General features: G+C 28.5%; 1 long non-coding RNA gene across 1 annotated transcript; it reads left to right on the top strand.

The window, feature by feature from the left end:
* Positions 1-1358: 1358 nt before the first annotated feature.
* Positions 1359-6238, top strand: LOC139424990 (uncharacterized). The gene is made up of 2 exons (XR_011636139.1): positions 1359-1697; positions 5589-6238. It is a non-coding gene; the product is annotated as an uncharacterized lncRNA (long non-coding RNA).
* The last annotated feature ends 14572 nt before the right edge of the window (positions 6239-20810 follow it).

Below are 20810 nucleotides of genomic sequence, written 5' to 3'. Positions count from 1 at the left end.
ACAATATCAAAAAGATTTATTTTATTAATTTTTTTGAGTTTTATAACTTTTGTATGAATTGCTTTTCAAGTTATTTTTTCTGAGCTATTATTTTCTAGCGATTATTAACGATTGTTGGGTTGGGAGCCTTCTTTCCTGGTTCTTTTTAATTTAAAACCCTAATTAAACGTTTTGAAATACCCTGTTTAAGCTTGCTTTAAAAAGTACCGAAGTTTCAGGGAAGTAAGATAGCTAAAAGTTTCCAAAGAAATATTTTAGTAAATTTTTTAATATTACTACTTAATATTAGAACTAGAACTTTTTTTTGTTCACCTAAAGATTTTTCAGATATCTCGAATTCTGAAATATTTTTATAAATATTTATATTTTGTTCTAAAATATCTAAAATAAAGATATTTTTGATAGTTGGATATGTAACGGGATAAAAAAATAAGAAATGGAGTAATCGATAATTGTATTTATGGGTTCGATTGTTTCAAAATAAATCGGTGCACTGAGAAAAAAAGTATGGTCAAAATATTGAATTTATGTTTTTATTATTTATGTTTTTATTATTTAAATTTTTATTATTTATGTTTTTATTACTGCTTTTATTAAAATTTAAAGCGTTTCTGATTCTACGAAAACACTTAAAAGCTCAGTAATTTTGACCAAATAGCTTTGATAACGAGTTGGGTAAAATTAACAATAAAATATAGTTTTATAGCATGTGATAAAATTTGATAAATGTGGTAAAATTTAGTAATTTAACATACTTTAGAGCATGGAATAAAACTATTTTTTTGGTCCAATTTAATTTTAAGTTTTGCATGTTTTACTAAATGTGAGGTAATAAGAGCTATAATTTTGAAAACCAGAAATTCATATATACATTTACCATATAAACGGAAAAATAATAAAATGAATTGCTTAGGTACCACATATTTTGGTTTTAACAACCAGAGTTATGTATGAAAAATTACTTAACGAATGACTTAAATGCCGTTTTAACCAGAATTATGTTTCTTTTTAACTAGAAATGTCATTACCATGCATATTGTAATTTTATCAGAATTTTTTTTCTGCGTTGTGTAAGAATAAACTTAACAGTTTTCCTTTGATAAATTTTATTAATCCCCAAAATTACTATTTCGCACTTATCTTTTAGTTTAAGGGAAGAAGTGATAAAAAAATTTACAAGAAAATGGGCAACAGTAATTATCATTTGAGAAAATAAAAAAAAAATGTCATTATGACTTAAGATATCAAATGTTACCTCATCAAGGAAGAAGCTTTTCCAACTATGTAATATGAAAACACGAAGTAGTCATTAAAACAATTTCCTTTTCAAAAGTTGCTTTTTTCCTCCAAATTCAATTTAACGCTTATTCATATATAAAAACTAGATGAGTGTGACAGTTGTCAAGATGTTGTCTAAATACTGAAGGAAAATGCAGCAATTTTGAAGTGGAATAATTGTTGTAGAACAGAGATACCACAATTTCTATGGCGCGTTAAATTAACTTTCCTTACATGATTTTTTTTTCTCCACATAACGATATACTTATATTATTTGACGGTAAGTAAACATTAATTGGAACTTAAACTAAGTATTCTATATTTAGGTATTAAACCTCCGACTTGGGATTCTCTTTTTCATTTTTCAAATGACAGACCCAACGTAAGCATGGCTCAGCATATAAATCTCATTACTAAAGGTAATTTTTCTTTTCTTATCTAATATTCTCTTTTTGTTTTAAGTAGAGCATTCTTGAAATAATAAAAATTAGAAATATGTCGTACAATAATTAATTATTTATAGTTTTATTGTTTTAGATTTAAAATTTTATTCTTATTATGTAATCAATTTTACACCATTATTTTAGGATAGATAACGATATACTGTTATTCTTTTATATTGCTTTTTATTTCTATAAATATAATGTAACACTATTTTGTTTCTTGAGATAAATACCTATTCTAATTTTTTTTAAGTTCTAACTATAAAAACTCTACTTTTGTTATCAGTTGAAAATTCTCAAAATAATAAAAAAATTATTATATATTATGCAATAATTTATATTTATTTATAATTTTCGCAAAATTTTTTTAAATGAGAAATAAGATGTTGTTTTAATAGAACGAAATTATATGACCTTTCTATTACAGATCGATATCCATTAATTATCTGAAGTAAGGACTTATAAATTGTCATAAATATTATCCTTATAGTCCTGAAATTTACAATAGTATAAATTTTACTTTTCTCTCAAAAAACCAATACGAAAAATGAAAGTTATTCATGAAGTTGCATTTAGATCTATCTTACTTTTTAACGTCTCTATTGTTGTTTTACGTATTTAATTAATTTTATTTAAATTTTGAAGCATTTATTTAGATCAAGAGATGGTCTTATTCAAATAGTAGGCCAATAATATCATTGACACTTTTGAGACACTAAGCTTTAAAGTCTAATGAATATTGTTTTTCTTATCGTATCTGATTTGTGGTACTATCTTTTAGCTAGCAAATATAAACTCGAGATTTTAAAAATTGGAGGTTTTAAAATATAACCCTGAATATACTATAGGAATAACTTTTACAGTATAAAATAAAGCGCATCTCTATTTTTTTAATATGTGCGCAGCGTACTATTTAATCATGGTGTGCCATGATATTTTTTTGGAACTTAAAATTGCAAATCGATAAAATATTGCATATGTGATTACATATTTACCAGAAAAATATTTAGTTAAAATGAAAGGTATTTAGGTCGAAACCGCAAATCTATTTCTAAAATATTAATATAAATAAATATAAGCTTTTAAAATGCTATATTTGGGATGAGAAATTATTGTAAATATATTTCGCATGAAAACTCTTAAAGAATATTATAATTACTCTTAAAGAATACTATTTTGGTTGGGCTTTTATGTTTATTACGCGTGAAGTAAAGTTATATTTTAAGCATAGTCTTTTTACCGTTAATTTAAATTCTGGACTTTCTTTTTTTTTAATTTGAAAACTAAGGCTTGTATTAAATTTATGCATTAAAAAAAGAAAACTAAGAATCTACGTTTTGACTCACAAGAAATAAATAAATAAAATAAAATAAATAAATGAATAAACATTAGGCCATTCAATGGAACATAAATATTTTTCGTTTGGCCTCAAATTCATGATGGTAAGTAGGTGACCATGGTGTTAATTTTTTAATCATTTGAAATTTTTGATTTTACGAAAAATAAATAATTTTGTGACAATCCCTTTTATTTTAATAAAACCTTCATAAAAGTTACATAAGGGAAGTATTAAATATAAGCTATAAAAGAAGCTGAAATTCTTTTGAATATTTTTGCATGCAATGCAAAACCTAAAATATCTAAGTCCAAAAGTATGCATGATTTTATGAAATTCTTGCAACTGTTTTGACTAAAATACTTGATGAAAAAAACCCATTTAATTATAAAAAAAACAAAAAAAGGAAACTGAACTAAATGAATAAACTAATTAAACAAACTAAAAAAACAAAACTTTTTTCTTCTGCCCTTTGGAGAAGAATATTTTCTCGAAAATAGAATAATTGTAAATAGCACCATAGATTCAATTTAAGAGTAAAAATCATATAAAATTGCTTGAATCGAGTTTTTCTCGGAAGAATTATCTATTAGTTATTGTAGGATTTTAAAATCCTCACTTAAAACTACTAGGGATTTTAATACTTTAGTAATAAAAATTTATTTAGTTTTACTTGCTTTTAAATCTAAAAGAAAATATATAATTCTTAAAGATTTTGATCTAAACTGAAAAAAACTTGGTTCTTAAAGATTGTCATCTAAATGGAAAGATCACCTGAAAATAATGCATGTCAAATTTATGTTGAACATTTATTTAACGTGAACCAATGATTTTTTAGAAGCGTTTCGGAAATTCGTCTACGAGACTCATTTTGAATGCAAAATATTAATGATTTCACATTAGGCCTAATATATATATTAAATATCTAATTCTTAAAATATCTAAATTCTTAAAATAAAGAAAATATCTAATTCTCAAAGATTTTGCTTCAAGAGGAAAAAAAACTTGGTTCTTAAGGATTCTCATCTAAATGGAACGATTACCTAAAAATAATACATATCAAATTTATATTGAAAATTTATTTAACGTGAACCAATGATTTTTTAGCGTGAACCAATGATTTCTTAGAAGCGCTTCGGAAATTCATCTATGAGATTCAGTTTGAATGCGAAAATATTAATGAGTTAAAAAAATTATTTTGCACGTTTCTAATTTATTACTTGTACTTATTATTTTGATCTTGTCACATTCGATTAAGCATCAGAAACAATACCTCATTTGTCTAGATAGCAATATTTAAGTTTCGCCCTCCATTCACTTCCTCCCACTAAAATATGAAGTGGGATTCTACCACTTAATTTGTTTACCACATGGTATAAAGTGATAGGAAGTCAAGGTTCTGACGATTTTTGAGGTTTTAAATGTACTATTGTGACTTTTTCAATTTATGACATCCCAGCGTTTAAACATTAACTCTGGAACAAATGGTTTTAATTATCCTTTAAAAAAATCAAGAAGAGTTCGTATTGAAATCGCATATATGTTTACTTTCATGTGTCATTTATCAAATGAGTTCTTTCATTGAAAGACGGTGAAACTCGTCAAGGATGACAACCTTTGAAAGTTTTTATCACCGAAGTTGACCTTTATTGTCAAGAACCTCATTTATGACCCCTTTGCACCTCTGAAAAATCAAATTTGTCTATAAGTGTAATTGAATGCTATTCTAAACCATTCTTAAGTTAGCCTGAAAAACTTTTTAGGAAATTTTCAATGATATTTTGTTAAGAATTAGAATTTCATTGAATAGGTAACTTAAACCATTTTTTGTGTTAATCATATGGTAAAAATATGAAGTACAACAAAAAAGGTAGCAAACTAAGATTTTAAATATTAAAATGAATATAATATTAAGTTTTCTAACAGAATCTATGAGATTTAATGGAACATTTTCAGAAATTAATTAAAATAGATAGCAGGTATGCATTAATAACAAAATCCACATTTGTTTTTGCTTTTTGAATGATTAAGAATTTTTAATTTGCATTATGAATAAAGTAATTCTTTCTAGTAATTAGTCTAATTTCTTGTGATGTGTGGGAATTCGTTAAATTAAATTGATTCACCTTTAATTTGATTAAAAGTGAATCTGATATATTTATATCTTAGAAATATAAGAATATAAGAAATGAGACGGAAAAAAGGCAATTATTCATCACATTCTATTATTTGGCCATTTGTCTAAGTGTAAATGATTCTTTCTTGGGGAAACAATTATTCAAGAATTACCATGTTAGTTTTATTGCGATATAGACACATTGAGAACAAAACTTCAGAACACATTAGACATAAAATTTGTTTTACTAATCACGTGACTTTGCCCCTCCATATATATTCATTTCGAGAGTTATTTCAGACAGAAACACTAAGTTTACCATCAAAACAATACAATGCAAGTGATGCACTTCCACAGGTTACACTTTACTCTAAAGTTTCCATTTACTTGTTTTTTTTTCTTTTTCGGATTTTAGGTCGCTTTGGAATAGTTTATTTTTTACTAGTTTTCTCACTTTGTACGGATAAAGCTAGAGGAGGTTTGTTTCATCGAAATCAAAATCAACCTTCCACATCTCAAATGTTAGCAGCTGGACTTGTTGTTAAAATGCTTCAAGAAGATCAAGTCATCGTCCATCATTATTATCCTGTTCCCATCTACTTTGCTGTCCATCATGACCATAGGTGAAAGAGCTGCAAGTAAAATTTCAGGAAGATTACTATTACAAATATAATTGGTTGAGCTAAATTTGACATGATATGATATTTGATGGTATATTACAATGAGAATTATGATGAATCTAACACAGACACACATATTTTGTAAAGTTGATAATAATTTGCAAAGAAAATTAAGAGTACTGAGTAATGCTGTTCCTGAATTAAATTTTCATAGTAAATTTAACATTTGCTAAATTTTATCTTATTAAATTTTAAAGTAATCAGTAGCTATATATATCTCAGTAGTTATATGTAATATAGTATTTGTTGTTCATTTGTGCACTTTTTTCTGCTTGTAAAATGAATTACGCAGAAGATGTAGTTGTAAATGCTTCTGTGAAGTCAAATTTTTGTTATTTTGTTGAATGATTTATTTTCTTTAATAAACATTATTTTGTTTTCCGAATTTCTGTTTTCAATTTAAAAATTTCTCTAAAGACTTTATTAGTAACATATAATGACCTCATGCTATCCAAATGACGTAAATATATTGCTAAGTTTAAAATGAAAAATAGAAAAAAGTATTTGTTATTTTCTAAATTTCTTTTCGGTGAGGTTTAATTTTCTGTGCTTTGAAGTTAAGTGTTGGGACTTAAATACTAAATAAAATATAAAAATTCTCACTAATGTCCAAAAAGAGACACTTGTACCAATAAAAATATTAATAGTTATAAAATTATTAGAGATTAGAATAGCTTAATGGAAAGCTATAAAATATAAAAGGTAAATTTTTTTGGGAGTGGGCGTCTAGAAATGGTAAATGAAGTTGAACGACTTCCAACAAATGAATAAATTTTTTAATAATAAATAAATTAATAATAAATAAATTAATAATAAATGAATTAATAATAAGTAAATTAATGAAAAATAAATTGATGATAATTAAATAAATAAGTGAAATGAACCGAAATTAAAAGAAAGAAATACAAACAAACTATACATTGCATTAAAGAGCAATTAGAAATTATATTCTTTTTTAGTGTGAACGATGATAACTTGATGTTCCTGTTTCCCCCTATTCTTTTCTTTTTTTCGTTTTAAATTTTATACAAAGTTTATTGCAAGAAAAAAGCTTACTATCGATTATTTATTTTGCATGTTTTTATTTTTTTATTTTTTATTTTTAAATAGAAAACACTATAACTTCATTTTTAAATCTGGTCTCACGACTGACTGGATAATTTATGTGTGAATCAACCGGAATGAAAAATTAATATTAATTCTTAATCAACATTGTTAAAAATATTAAGAAGAATTAAAATGTAAATAAATAAAATAAAATGTGTATAGATCTGCTAGTAATACACTAAAATAAATTTAGTAAAAATAACTAGTGCTTCCATCTATTTAAAAAATATTTTATTATACTATTTCTTAAAGTTTTTTTTCCCCCCAAGTATAACTTTTTTTTAAAAATGTTCAATGAAATTAATTGCGAAGCTTGACAATAGATGTCACTAGTGTATAAAAGCATGCGTTTAGACTTCAAAGGTATTTAGTGGACAGAAATGTTTTCACAATAGGTTTTAAAATTATTTTATGAGTTAACATAAACTGCGATGATTGTTTCAATTTACAGGAAATTTTTTTTCAAATCAACTTGGAAAGATTTTTCAAGGCAGAAATCAAAACAACAAAACCTGTAATAAACCTGTAGAGTGATGAAATTTCTTCACTTTATTTTTTGTTCTTTCAAAAAAGTTTAACTATCTTGCTCTAAGCAATGTGTTCCGAATGCAAGAATTTTCTGGGCATGATAGTTCTTAATTATCTAGATTTTAATAATTATATCTTTTTCTTTTATTATTGAAAATTTGGGCGAGCTACATTTATATGTGAATTTCATTTCGTGGAAATAGATAATTCCTTATTATGATTAGAAAAATAAATGAATAAATCTCTTACTTCACGCTAAAAAATGAAAATTTTTTAATGAGAATTCTTTGTTGTAGCTTAGAAAAAAGGTGTGCTCTTTTTTGTCCTGAATTCGGAAGTGCAACTTTTCTAGTGTTTTTCTTAAGATCTTTTCACACACTTATTAAAATTTTTCTTCTTTTCATTCTTTATTTAGTATATTAATACAAAAATTTTAAAACTATATCTTTGAGCAAATGGTTTTGCTTCATTAACTTCACATACATCCATTTTCCAGGAACTTTCAAGTATGAGAAGTTTTTTGAGAGGGAATTGTGCCAAACCCTGCCAGTAAGATCCTGACAATATTTTTGAGGTTTTATAGGATCAAGTGATTTTTCGTGATAAAAGCTTTCGATGTGGTTTAGTTAAACTGGCGATTCATAACACTAGGGGACAAATTTTTAGTTGTATTACTGCAAATAATTGATCTTGTCTAATTCGGGAGGGGAGAGTTCAAATATGAAATTAGTTTCGTTTCTGAAGCAGCAGTTTTTCTTAACTATATTTTATCTCTCTATTTTATCACGAAATCTACAAGTTTAAAAAGGGTTTTATACAGCAGAGGGTCGCATAATTGTTGCAACAAGCTTCTAGGGAAGCTAAGGAACATTATCACGATTAAAATTGGGCAAGAAGCGTCGTTGTATGCTGATAGGGGCTCATCCTATTACGACCTGTTCAGAAGCACACAAAGAGGCAGTTCATAATAGGGAAGCATCTCTAACAGCGTACAGCGACATTTCCGGGCATGGGTTCCTATGCAGTCTTAATCTGGATGATGTGCCACAAACCCCCTAGAATTTTGTCGAAACAGCTATGCAACCAACTTCTATATATTCCATTTTTAAATTTGAAAATTTCTATAAGAAATACACTAAAAATGCCATTGAAAAAGCTGTAGCTTGGAGAAAGAAACCGATTACAGATTTGAAATCAACGATACGAAAGTATCTAAGATCTGCTAAAAGATGCAGCAGAAAACAAACAGGCAAACAAATAATAATAATAATTTGTTGCTTAATGTGATCAGTGGCGTTGATATAAGGAGTCAAGAGGCAACATCCAGTCTAAACCTTAAAGGGATGCAGAAACTCATGTTAACATATTCAGAAATGAATTTCAGAATTTTTTTCTACTTTAAATACAAAAATTGTTTTAACAACAATTTTCTTTTTTAACAATTTTTTCCTAATTTTGAAATCCAAATTGAATATATAGATTGATGTAGAAGGAAAAAGATTGCTGGTTGACATACTAAACTCTTAAGGTTTTCTATACGTAATATTTTTCATTCTAGTCTTCCATCACACAAATGTTTGAATAGTTAAGTGCATTTCAACTCTTTCTACAAAAAATAATAATTGAGATCTCTTGTGTAAGAAAAATAAGAATGTTAAAAGTTAAACAAGTCATTAAATATTTCGAGAACCAATCAAAATCTAAAATAATACTAAAAAAATCAGAAATTAGAAAGTTATAATAAATAAAATATCGTACATTAACCAAAAATTCATTGATATCTTAGCGTTTTGGAAATAATTTGTCTAACTAGCAAGCAATTTAACAGAAAAACTTATAACCGATAGAAACACATAACGCCAATTGTTTATTGACCGCATCACAATTTTAATTGACTTTTTTTAAAAGTAACTAGTTTTAAGCGCCATAAAAACACTAGATGTTTTAATCTATGTAACAAAACAGAATGTTTATGTGGGTACATGTGTGCATCCACCTTATATAAATTCGTTTTTCTGAACATATCATCACCAAGTTTGGTGTAAATATGTTTGAAGACACGGTGGACCTAATTGTCTACATTAAAACTCTTATTGACAATCGGTTCACGCGTTACATCTCAAATAATAAGTTTTCCATGCTCGCCTTTCAATGAGATGAACCGAGTTCGAATCCCAGCGATGACTGGTTGATTCGAATTCCGCATCCAGCTCACACCGATCACAGTGCTGACGTAAAATATCCTCAGTTTCAGATGGATCACGTGTTAAAGTCCCCTTGCCGTCAGGCTAACCGTGGGAGGTTTTCCTCTCCATGCAATGCAAATGCGTGTTTGTTCCATTAAAAAGTTCTCCATGAAGGCAAATTTCTTTCAATTCTTGTTTCAGGATTTAACTTGTCATCTGGATTGGGTTTAAAATTAAAGGCTACGGAACATAAGAAGTCGTAAACCCAAAAAATTGGGTTGGCTGTTCAGTGATGGTTATAAAATAAAGTAAATTAAAATATTTTTGTAATATGAGTGCTTTGCTAAGTTACAGCTCCACTAAACTAAAATTTAATTTTATTGCACGTTCTTGTAAACAATTTTTTTTTCGGTTTCCTTCGTTAGCTTATCATGAGTAAAACTAACTTTAGCAATTTCGTAACGTATATTGATGACGTCACCAAATTTGTTTTTCAAAATGCATCTGAAATTACGTGTTTCTAATATTTATACTTACGCTTCGAAAACTTGATTTCATAAGCTTAAATAATAGGAACTCAACATTATCACCCAACCATAGCAAAGCACACACCTACATTTTGAGGGCTCTGTGTTTTAACGACTAAGATAGGAATTCCACGAAATTTTGATCCTGTTCAGATCCTGTGGACAGCGCCTGAGCTGGTATCCCTCTGGAAAATTGCTGATTACAGTTTTTTTCCTACTACCATGAATTGACTTCAAGCAATAGAATTATGCCAAATTTTTCTGAAAATAGTTCATCTGTGTTTTGCTGAGATGAGCTTTCAAAAACACGTTTCACTTAATGTAATAACGTAAAGTTCTAGATAAAACAAGAAATAATAGAAAAATGGAATTGTTTTTTAAATGTGTCAGTATTTGACTTTCAGTTTCGATCATGATTTTGTATTGTTGATCAATGCTGATTTATTGTTTATTTACTTCTTTTTCACCCCATAGGAAGAATTGGCATTCATGTAGTTATAAATATAACCGGAAAAAGGAATACGAATGAATTACAATAATTCCTTCTATTTGTACATCAAAAACTGGAGAACTCCGATTATCCAACACCACGAGGTACCGGATCAAAATATCTAAATTAAAAGCAATATTTTATTAATTACACTTTTTAAATATTTCCAATTTGTAAGGGTTTTAAAACAAAATGACACCAAGAGTTCCGTAAAATCTTGATAACTAATATTCACTTATTTTTAATAGATATTCAGGCAATGAATTAGAATCTGTCATATGAGATCACAAGTCATAAAAGTTAATCCTCTAAAAAAAATAAAGAAATAAAAAGAAATAAAAAATAATTGTTCTTTGCTACACGTCATATAGCTGAAGCATTCGTGATTGTGAAGAGAAAAATATGTGCTCTTTCTATTCGTGAAGAGTAAAGGTTTAATACCAGCTCTAGCTAGAGTTTCTTTTTTTAGGAGTTTCATTGTAGTACAGTACTGGTTTCTAATCAATAAATTGCTGATTTCTGTGTTTTTCATACTATAAAATTTTTTGTAACATTATTTCGATGTATTTTTGACGTGCAAAATTTCTTCTGTAACAATTTATCAGAAATTTAGGATTCTTTAATGAGGTAATAAGTGGGGCTGTAAGTTTGTCGCGGGAAAAAAGACCCCAAATTCGCGGAAAAATCGCGGGAAATTTTGAAAATTACACAAATTCTAAACATGAAAAAGTTTATTATATAAATGATGCAAAAGACAAAAATTGCGCGAATAATAAAAAAAGCTTAAAAATACACAACAGAAGTATTTCTTTGAATTTCAAGCAATATTAATATTTTTATTTAAATGAACAGAATTTTGGTACAAAGTATTGTACATAGTCAGATTATTCTCATTTATCCTTCGTCTTTCATCACTTAACACATTTTTATACTTAGAAAACGATCTTTCTGCGTCGAAGCTGTTTTTAGGCACCGACAAACTTCGAATTGCCACTTTTGCCAATTTAGGAGCTTTCGGTCTTTGATTTCCAAAACTCGATCAATTTTCCTTCACCAACGCGCAATTCCTTGACCGTTGCTTTGTAGGAAGTAATTGCTGTGAAAACTCAAACATTCTACATTCAAACTACTAGATACAAGTCCCTGCTAACTACTAGTCCACCCCCTTCATCTAGAAACTGATCCATATTTAAGAAATCACAAGAAGTCGTCTAGGAAAAATTAACTGGATATGTAGAAAGGCAGTAGAAATTTCATTGCCCAGTGCAATAGCATGTATAACAATTTTTCTGTCAAAGATTTGATTTATAACATTTTCCTTCTTTTGTGATTCCAATTTCTTTTGTACTCTTACTGACTTCAGGAAGGTAATTACCCTCCTTTGTTGTAGAAAGACCACCTTAGTTGACGAGATTGTGATTATCTCTTATCTCTGAACTATTTTCATGTCATTTTGCTATTGATTCACTCCCCTAAATATCTAATCAATTTTACATGTTCAATTTAAGATTCAGGAAAATAAAAAATTCTGTTTAATAAAAATAATAAATTAAAAAAAAATCACATTTTAAGCAATTTTCGCGCAAGTCAAGACATATTGAGAAATTCTCGGATTATAGGAAAAAAGATGACAATTTCGCGGAAATCATCGCGGAAATTCGCGCCGCGACAAACCTGCAGCCCTAGTAATAAGGCAATAGATAATCGGATTTTATACCGTACTAATCCAGCAAGCCTGTTTGGTGCTTAGTGAAACCAAGCGCATTTAAGGCAATTGGTGCGTTTCTTGCTTTTCAGTGGCGTCCTCTATGGCCAATAATACGACTTCAGTCACACAGACGTCACAACCTTTTGTAGGGCGGACACATTCATACATCATTCATCCACTGATCGCAATTTTGATCGTAAATTTGACGTGAACCAGAGAGCGATCAATCTCAAGTTCAGTGCCTTCAGAGGTATGATTTGTTATGGGATCATGGGGGAATTTGTAACCCGGCAAATTTAACGTGCACCAGTCACCATTTACTACAAAGGTCGAAATTGTTCTTTAACAACACAACAGAAACTTGAGCTAATGGAGTAATTTTTCAAACGATAATTCTGATTCAAACGATAAGAGTTAACGACTAAATTTTTTGACCATCAAATTACTCGATATTTTGTGTCAAAAATTACTCTGTCAATTTGGATTTTAAATAAGCTGAAAAGGAAACAAAATAGTTTTATTTTTGTCAGACCTAAAACAAAAAACATAGGACACATCAACTTCAAAGGACATGATGGTATTTCTGATGCAGTATCCAATAAAAACTAAGTTATTTCCGTCCATTTGATTGATCCATTGATTTTTTTAAACTTTTATTGGAATATTATTTTTTTTATAGTGTTGGGTTTATTTCTATCAAAAATCGATCAAAATTTCTTTTGATGGTACACTTTGCTTGCTCTTCTTAGGAATAAATTTTGTTAGTACTGATATCAGGAACAAAAATTTTGTATGAAATTTCAACGTTCTATTTTACTTGTAAAAAATGCTTGAAAATTTGATTCTGCTTGAAGGAAAGGGTAGTAGGGTATACTCCGTACTACATCTAAATATAGCAATAATTAGCCTATTTTTGTATTATTCTTTGTACTTTATTCATATTGTGTCTCTTTTTGTACCATTATGCTTGTTTTATTTATATTTTTTTTGTATCATCATTTATTTTTTATTCTCATTCTTATCTATTTTTTGCGCCATTATTTGTAATTCATGTTGTATAGCTTTTTTTGATTGGTGATACATTTTAATTGGCGATAAAAGGCCTCATATATTGTTATTATAGTGGTCAGTGGACGATTGAAACTTCTATTTTCATCCAGTACAGATCTCTAGTTTTGTTTTGAACTTTTTAACTCTTCAAAAAGTAAAAAAAAAATTGTGTTGATAATAAATTTCTTCAGATAACAGCTAAACAATAAATACCAACTATAACGGTCAGGAAGCGAATTATTTTCATAAGAAAAATATTTTTCATGAGATATTGAGTCAGAAAATGACTCACTTTCATGAGAGATAGCGCTCCATTAGAAATTAAAGTCCTCTAGCTAATCAGAAAAGGGTTAAAAATTTTATTCCTGAATACCAATCTCAAATAGTCAAAAGCAAAATGTGTACTGAAGCACTTGAAAAAAACGTTGCATTGCATACTGGATGCTAATAAAATTTAAAATATTAAATATTGAATAAAGTTTGCTCTGCATGGAAACTCTACGATACGCGATGAAAATACGTGGATGTGTAGAAATCATTGGAAATGGGGAACAAAGCGGGGAAAAGGGTGGTTTCATTTTCGAAATTCTAATTATACTAAAAATAAAAATAGAGTTATGATCTATTGACAATGATTCCCCCATGAAATAAACTTAAAAATAATCTTCATAGATCGAAAAATGTTTGAAATTTTTTTTTGGTGATTTTTCATAAACAATAAATTTCATATTTGTTATTGACTCTTTTAAAAGCAAAAATTTTTGTTTTAATTTGTTTCGAACAGAAAGATCGTACAGATAGAAAGTTAAAAGATAGACCAGTGGATAGATTGGTAATAAATTAAGATATGTACCAAAGAAAAATAAAAATAATCTTGGTTATATTCTAAAGATATAAATATTTTAAAAAAATGCATGAATGATATTCTGATGAAATTTTTGCTTCTATTTGATAAAAACGAACTGGGCAAAATAGTACCTTTAAAATAGCAGTAAATAGATGTGCACTAATAATAGCAGTAAAAAGATGATTGTAAATTGGTTCAATGCTAAACCTTACAGTGCACATTAAAGAAAGTTTAGTAATTGGAGGTGAAATTTGAAGCTGTTTGTAATGCAGAAGTTCCCAATGTTTTTCGGCTATGGAATCCGAAACGGAGAACAATCCTTCTACGGAGCCCCCACCATGTAAGCAAAGTATATAAAGACAATTGTGAACGTATTTACCCATAAAATACTATTTTAGTTTGAAAATATTTAATAAGAGAATGAATTTTTCTTCATAGTTTTATCATTAGTAATCTTAAACTATGTTATATGTTCTAAAATTGAATTCGCAGCTTGGAGCTGAACCTATTCTAGTTATAAATTTGTTTTTGGTTTTGGTTGGGTTAGGTCATCATTATTGGTTTTGACAAAAAGCTGAAAATAAATTAAATAAGCCAAATTATGACTTTCATTGAATTAAAATAAAAAATAACAGCATTAACCAATGAAAATGGTGAAAAGGGAAACTCATTTCTTTCTTAATGAATATTGTCTCTTTTACAATTTATTCAATATACTGTTATTAGAAAAATTAGATTTCCTTAAAAAAATTGCCATTTCTTTTTCGTTGGTACTTTATTTTCAATAATTTGTTTAGAGGAAGTCGGAATATTAAGTGAATAATGGAATGTTTGATCTGCTCTAAATGTAATTATTGGTTTCAAAAATGTTACAAAAACTGTTTTAAAGACCTAGCTTTGGAGATCCTTTTAACTTTTCCATGGAACTCTAGGGTTCTACAGAACAATCAATGGTAATAAATGTTTCAATTCCTTTGAGTTTCCTCTCGAAACTAAACCAGTTTTGTTGCTCATTGCATCTCCCTTCATGATTCAGGTATTTCAGATTTCGACAGCGTTTTTGTTTCACCCCTGGTTTAATGTTCATTTTGAAACCCACACTTTTACACTTTCGCTGTGTCTATATATGGTAAGTGACAATTTGAAAATTCATAATCATTACCAAAACCTCTCATTCATTAATAATTCATTTTTAATTCGTTCCCTTATCTCGAAACACGAATAGTTGCTCTTCATTTCACATCATAGGAAACTCTATACAAATCCGTTTTAAGTAAATAAGAAGTATTCATCACGTTTCGTTCTCGAAAAAGAAACAAAACGACAAAACTGAGGAGGAAAAACCCCTAATTGTCACACCGTTCATTTTCTATAATCCAAAAGTTCATTCTAAGTCATCGCGTTAAACAGTGACAAACTGCAGAAGTGAAGAAATAAAAAATATAATAATAAAAAGAAGGTTAAAACAAATCCACTTTCACCCATCGTTAAAAAAACTCAAATTCTTTTATTTTTTCGTTTCCTAATTGCGTGAAAATGTAGGGAAACATAAGAAAGTTTGCAATCATGCAGCAAGTTCCATTGAGCAGCCATGCACGACTTGCGGACAGCCTACCCTCGCTTATGGAATTGTCACGTTAAGTCGCCAAGTGTAAAAAAAAGGGGGAAAATATCAATTTTTTTGAAATAGTCATTTGTAGTACATTGCCCGCCTCATTTAGATTTTTGACGTAAAGCGTTCGTTAACCCATGAATCGAAGACCAATTGATCCATGCACAACGTTTGATTATTATTTAATGATAGTTTTTAAGTAAAAGTTACTTTACTTTAATAAGCGTTAATAAAACATGAACTCGTATGTGATTTCGAAATCTATAAGTTTCAAATTGAGCTATGTTAAATCTAGACTAAGTTGAGAGCTTAAGGATTTTTTTGTTGCATGTAAAATCTGTCTAATAGCAATAGAAAAGAGTTTATTGGCGAAATCGAATGGTTTCAGTTGCCAATCGTAATAATGAAAATTTTGATTGTTCGGGGGCAATTTAAATAAATATGATACAAAATTTTTAATCAATTTAATAATTTCAAAAAGTAATTATGACTTTTAATTGAAGCTCGAAAATTATATTCACCGACATGCCAAGGTCTTGTCAAAATTTCGATCAGGTATATATTTTTTATACCTACTTGCCTTATCGGGCTTGTAAATGTGTAATAATAAATGACATAAAATGCCTATCATCATCATAACCCAACCATAGCCCCATTTTTAGTCATGGTAAGAATACCACGTAATTTTGAACTTGGTCAGTTGACGTGGACAGAGCGGTTGTCCCTCTCTCCCAACTTCCACACCACAGCCAATGCGAGGGCTATCAGCTACGACAAATTTAACGCGTAGTTTGCTGTGTATACTCGCCGGTTGTTTTTTCAGCCACCGGGATCGAACTCACCTCCTCCGGATCTCCAACCCGGTCTGTGAGCGACGACTTTACCGACTACGCCTCTAAAATGCCGATCATCAATAATATGTCTAATAGGGTAATAACTAAACAAAATAATATAAAATAAAAGTCAACCCATCGGGAGGGAATAGAGATGATTCATTATATTTTGTTTAGAACTAAATATTGCTCAATTTAATTTAATAAGCAAAAATATTTATCATATGGTGTATAAATATTTATCATATATGGTGTATAAATATTTATCATATATAAAATATTTATCTTATTTATCATATGCTACTTTTGTGAAGACGGAAAGCAGGTGTGACTGAAGTTGCATGTTATAATTGACTACTTGAAGATTGTGATGAAAGCAGGATGATGAAAATAACAGTTAAAGATGAAAACTGGATCTTAATTAATAAAACTTTTTATTTAGTAGTATTTGTAGAGCTCGAGATACAAAATTATATTTTCATCCATAGGATTTTAAGTTGTATAAATTTTGCATAATAATATTAATAAATACAGGCCATGGGAGACAAATCCCCCTGACCTGCCTATTCAAAAGCCAAATTAAAAAGTAATTGAACTGTTCCCAACAGACATTTTAGAATCATAAGAAGAGATCCAAGGTTGGTGATTTATCGAAAAATAACGTAGCCAAAAATAAAGTCAAACCCCCATAATCAATATTTGGTTTGAAAAATAGCTTGGCCATCTAAAATCGCCAACAAGACTGTGAGAATTATTACGACCTTGTAACTGAAACATATTTGTGTTAAGAAATTTAATAATTAAGAGTTATAAATAGATTTTTGTTTTCAATTAGGCGCCGCAGTGAGTTAATGAGTCTACATTACTATTGAAATATAAAGTTAGCCGTTACAGTAACCGATAAGAAAAGAATAAAATATTTTAAGTTCGCTTTAAATAAAAATTAACTAATTGATTTAATTTAAATATAATTTAATTAAGAATGATTTAAAAATAAGTTTAAGTAATTAAAGAAATTTGAAAAGCTAAGAAATATGTAATGCCGATTGTGGTATGACAACTGCACTTTTAATTTTCTTAGCAATGTGTTTTACTAAAAAATTTACATTATCTAAGCATTATTAAGTATTTAAAGAGTTGAATTTTCAGCAAAAAATACTAAATAAGCCGCTCAGCAGCCAGCAGAAATGCAACTATAAAGTTGAAATATTATTTGTTAAAGGGGCTTGTTCAAAATTTATTGCAATTTTAAGAGCTTTTCGTTCTCAAAACTTCTTCTCACTTTTTCTTGCTTGCTTAACTCTATACATCATTAACTTTTAAACTTAGAAACATGAAATTACGAAGATCGGTAGAAAAATGCACATGGAGTATGATGAAATAAAAGATGGCACTTCATACTTAGTTCGACAATTCTAATTTGCTAAACTTTCATAAAAAAAGGCTGCAGAAATACCATCATTGAGTTGAAACTAGACGCGCTTAAAAGTCCATTTTTATTTATGAGCTTATTCGAGTTTTTTTTTCGAAATTCAAATTCTAAAATCTTGCAACTTTAAGTAATTTTTGAAGGAATTTTTCACACTTTTTCTGCTTTAAATAATTATTATTTATCTATTGTTTTTGGAAAATTTATTTACCTTATTTTATTGTTTTATCAGTTTCGACTTGAGAGTTAATATTAATATTAACAAAAATGAAAAAAAAAAAAAAAAAAAAAAAAAAAAAAAAAAAGNAAAAAAAAAAAAAAAAAAAAAAAAAAAAAACAGGAGTGAGAGAAAGAAAGAGATAGGATGTTGTCATCAGTTATAAATCATCAATCATATATATCAGTTATAAATCCATTTTATTTTTTATTTGTTGCGTTTCCCAGTGACGTTTTGTTATCAGATCAAGCAAAATATGTTTTCTATAGTTTATCCCATCAAATTAAAGATTAATTATGTTCAGTATAATTTAGCATAGTGGTATTACGTAAAATTACCCATAATCTAAATTTTTTCCAGTTCTTATCACCTTCTATGGGTTGTAAAAGTATTTTTCCACATTGCTTATAATATTTATCTTAATAGCAATATTGGTATACTATTAAAACCACCAATTAATGTAATAACAGCAGTGGTACCTATGATTAAAATTAATTAAGCATTCAGTGGCGCATTAATAAGTAATAATGGCATCACTGGCGTAATAATTATCATTTTCCTAGACGAATAAGTACCTTTCCTCCATTAACTTAGATTTTAAACACAAAATTATTATTTTTAATTCAATTTGTACCCTATCAACAAAATTAATTAAGCATCATTGGCGTCAATAATTATAAGGTGAATTTCTTACGATTCTCATATATGAATAAAGATCCTTCCTCCATTAATGTAGATTTTTAACACAAAAATTATTTAAATTCCAATTTGTACCTGTTAACAAAGCTAATTAGCTGTAATTCTAGAAAATGATTAGTATTTAGAAATTGATTAGTAACGAATGAATAATATATTTTTGAATGAATTTCGAAACTAATATCGCTACTTATTTCGAAGGCCAATAAAAGTACCTAACTACAATTTAAAAACTTGAAGGAGGTTAGTTAGTTCCACAAAACAGAAGATTCGGATCATGAGCAGTAGAATGTTCATCAAAAATTGTTTACAAGACTGTACTCCATGGTACAAGAAATGTAAGAGGTGATTTGTATAAGATACTTATGCAAATTCTTATTCCAAACAATCCAGTAAAGGTGAACTTAGTCACCACAGTCTATTTCATTCTGTAATTATTTCAAGTGAGCTGGAGACATCAAGACAAATGTCATTTAAGGAATATTCCTTTAAAAAGAAGGATTTGAAAGTTGAATTTAACAAGTCATGTTTCTAGCTCTGTGAAGCATGTTTCTAAGGTAAAGTTAATCGATTAAAATTTGGTAATAGACAGAAGACCAAAAGGCCCAGTGAGCTTATATCAACAGATGTTTTTGTACCTTTTGATAAATCTCTTAAAAGGTATCGTTATTTTGTAGTTTTTAAAGATCCTTTTATTAAATTTTGCTATATGTTTCATCTTCATCAAGTAGCATAAGTTTCTTAAGCTCATGGACATGTCTTAGCATATGCCCAAAATCTAGGGCACAATATCAAGAAGATCTTGAGTAATAATGGAGGAGAATTTGATAATGAAAATATGAGAAGAATCTTGAAAAAAGGTAGAATTTTTCAAGGACTAACTTCTCCTTTTACGCCTCAGCAGAATGGAGGTAGTGAATGAGTGGATATTACTTTGGTAGAGATGACAAGAAATATGAACAATTCCGTTTCAGAAGTAAATTTTTCTTCATCATTATGAGCAGTACTGTGAGCACTGCGTGTGTGCTGTGTATGGATGTACTGTGTCTGTGTAGAGGGAAGACTTATACGCTTCTATCCTTCTGGTTCTCTAATTTCTGAGGTTTAACGGTCTAATGGATCTTGTATAACTTCTTTAAAGAGTTGGAGGATAAGTCATAAGAACAAAAACCGTACGTAAAATAAAAAAGTAAATCATACTGAATAACTTTTGATCTAATCATCGGATTCTTGGACCCAATCTTAGAATTTTAAGGGGGTGACCTAATTAATTAATGAAGGTGATATTTTAAGATACGAAATTAGACACAAAAACATAATTTCTCTGAATAAACACATAATTTTGCAGACGGATTTGAGTTTCTTACCTCAAAAATATTGAGGGTAGCCACAATTTGAGAAATATGGAAATGTAGTTTGGGAAATATTGAGTTTGGTCAGATTGTCCAAAGTTTGGAGCACTTAATGTTAATTTTATCTTTTGCGTATTTTGCTATATCCCTAGAACTTAAGCGATATATATATATATATATATAAACCTCATGATATGATTCAGAATACTATCGCTACCATAATCATAAAAATTAAAGAAAGTTATAATTGTTTTTGTCCCAGAAGATTTACCCGTAAATTAATTACTTCTCCCTTTCTTTACGGTATTTACCATTAAAATAAACTAAAACTTTCGTTCTTTTATAAAGCTTAATGATATTACTATATTATGCAAC

The sequence above is a fragment of the Parasteatoda tepidariorum genome, chromosome 2 (assembly GCF_043381705.1).
Source record: "Parasteatoda tepidariorum isolate YZ-2023 chromosome 2, CAS_Ptep_4.0, whole genome shotgun sequence".
Taxonomy (NCBI): Eukaryota; Metazoa; Arthropoda; class Arachnida; order Araneae; family Theridiidae; genus Parasteatoda; species Parasteatoda tepidariorum.
The sequence above is the reverse complement of the archived record's forward strand: the minus strand, read 5'-3'. Positions and strand labels throughout refer to the sequence as shown.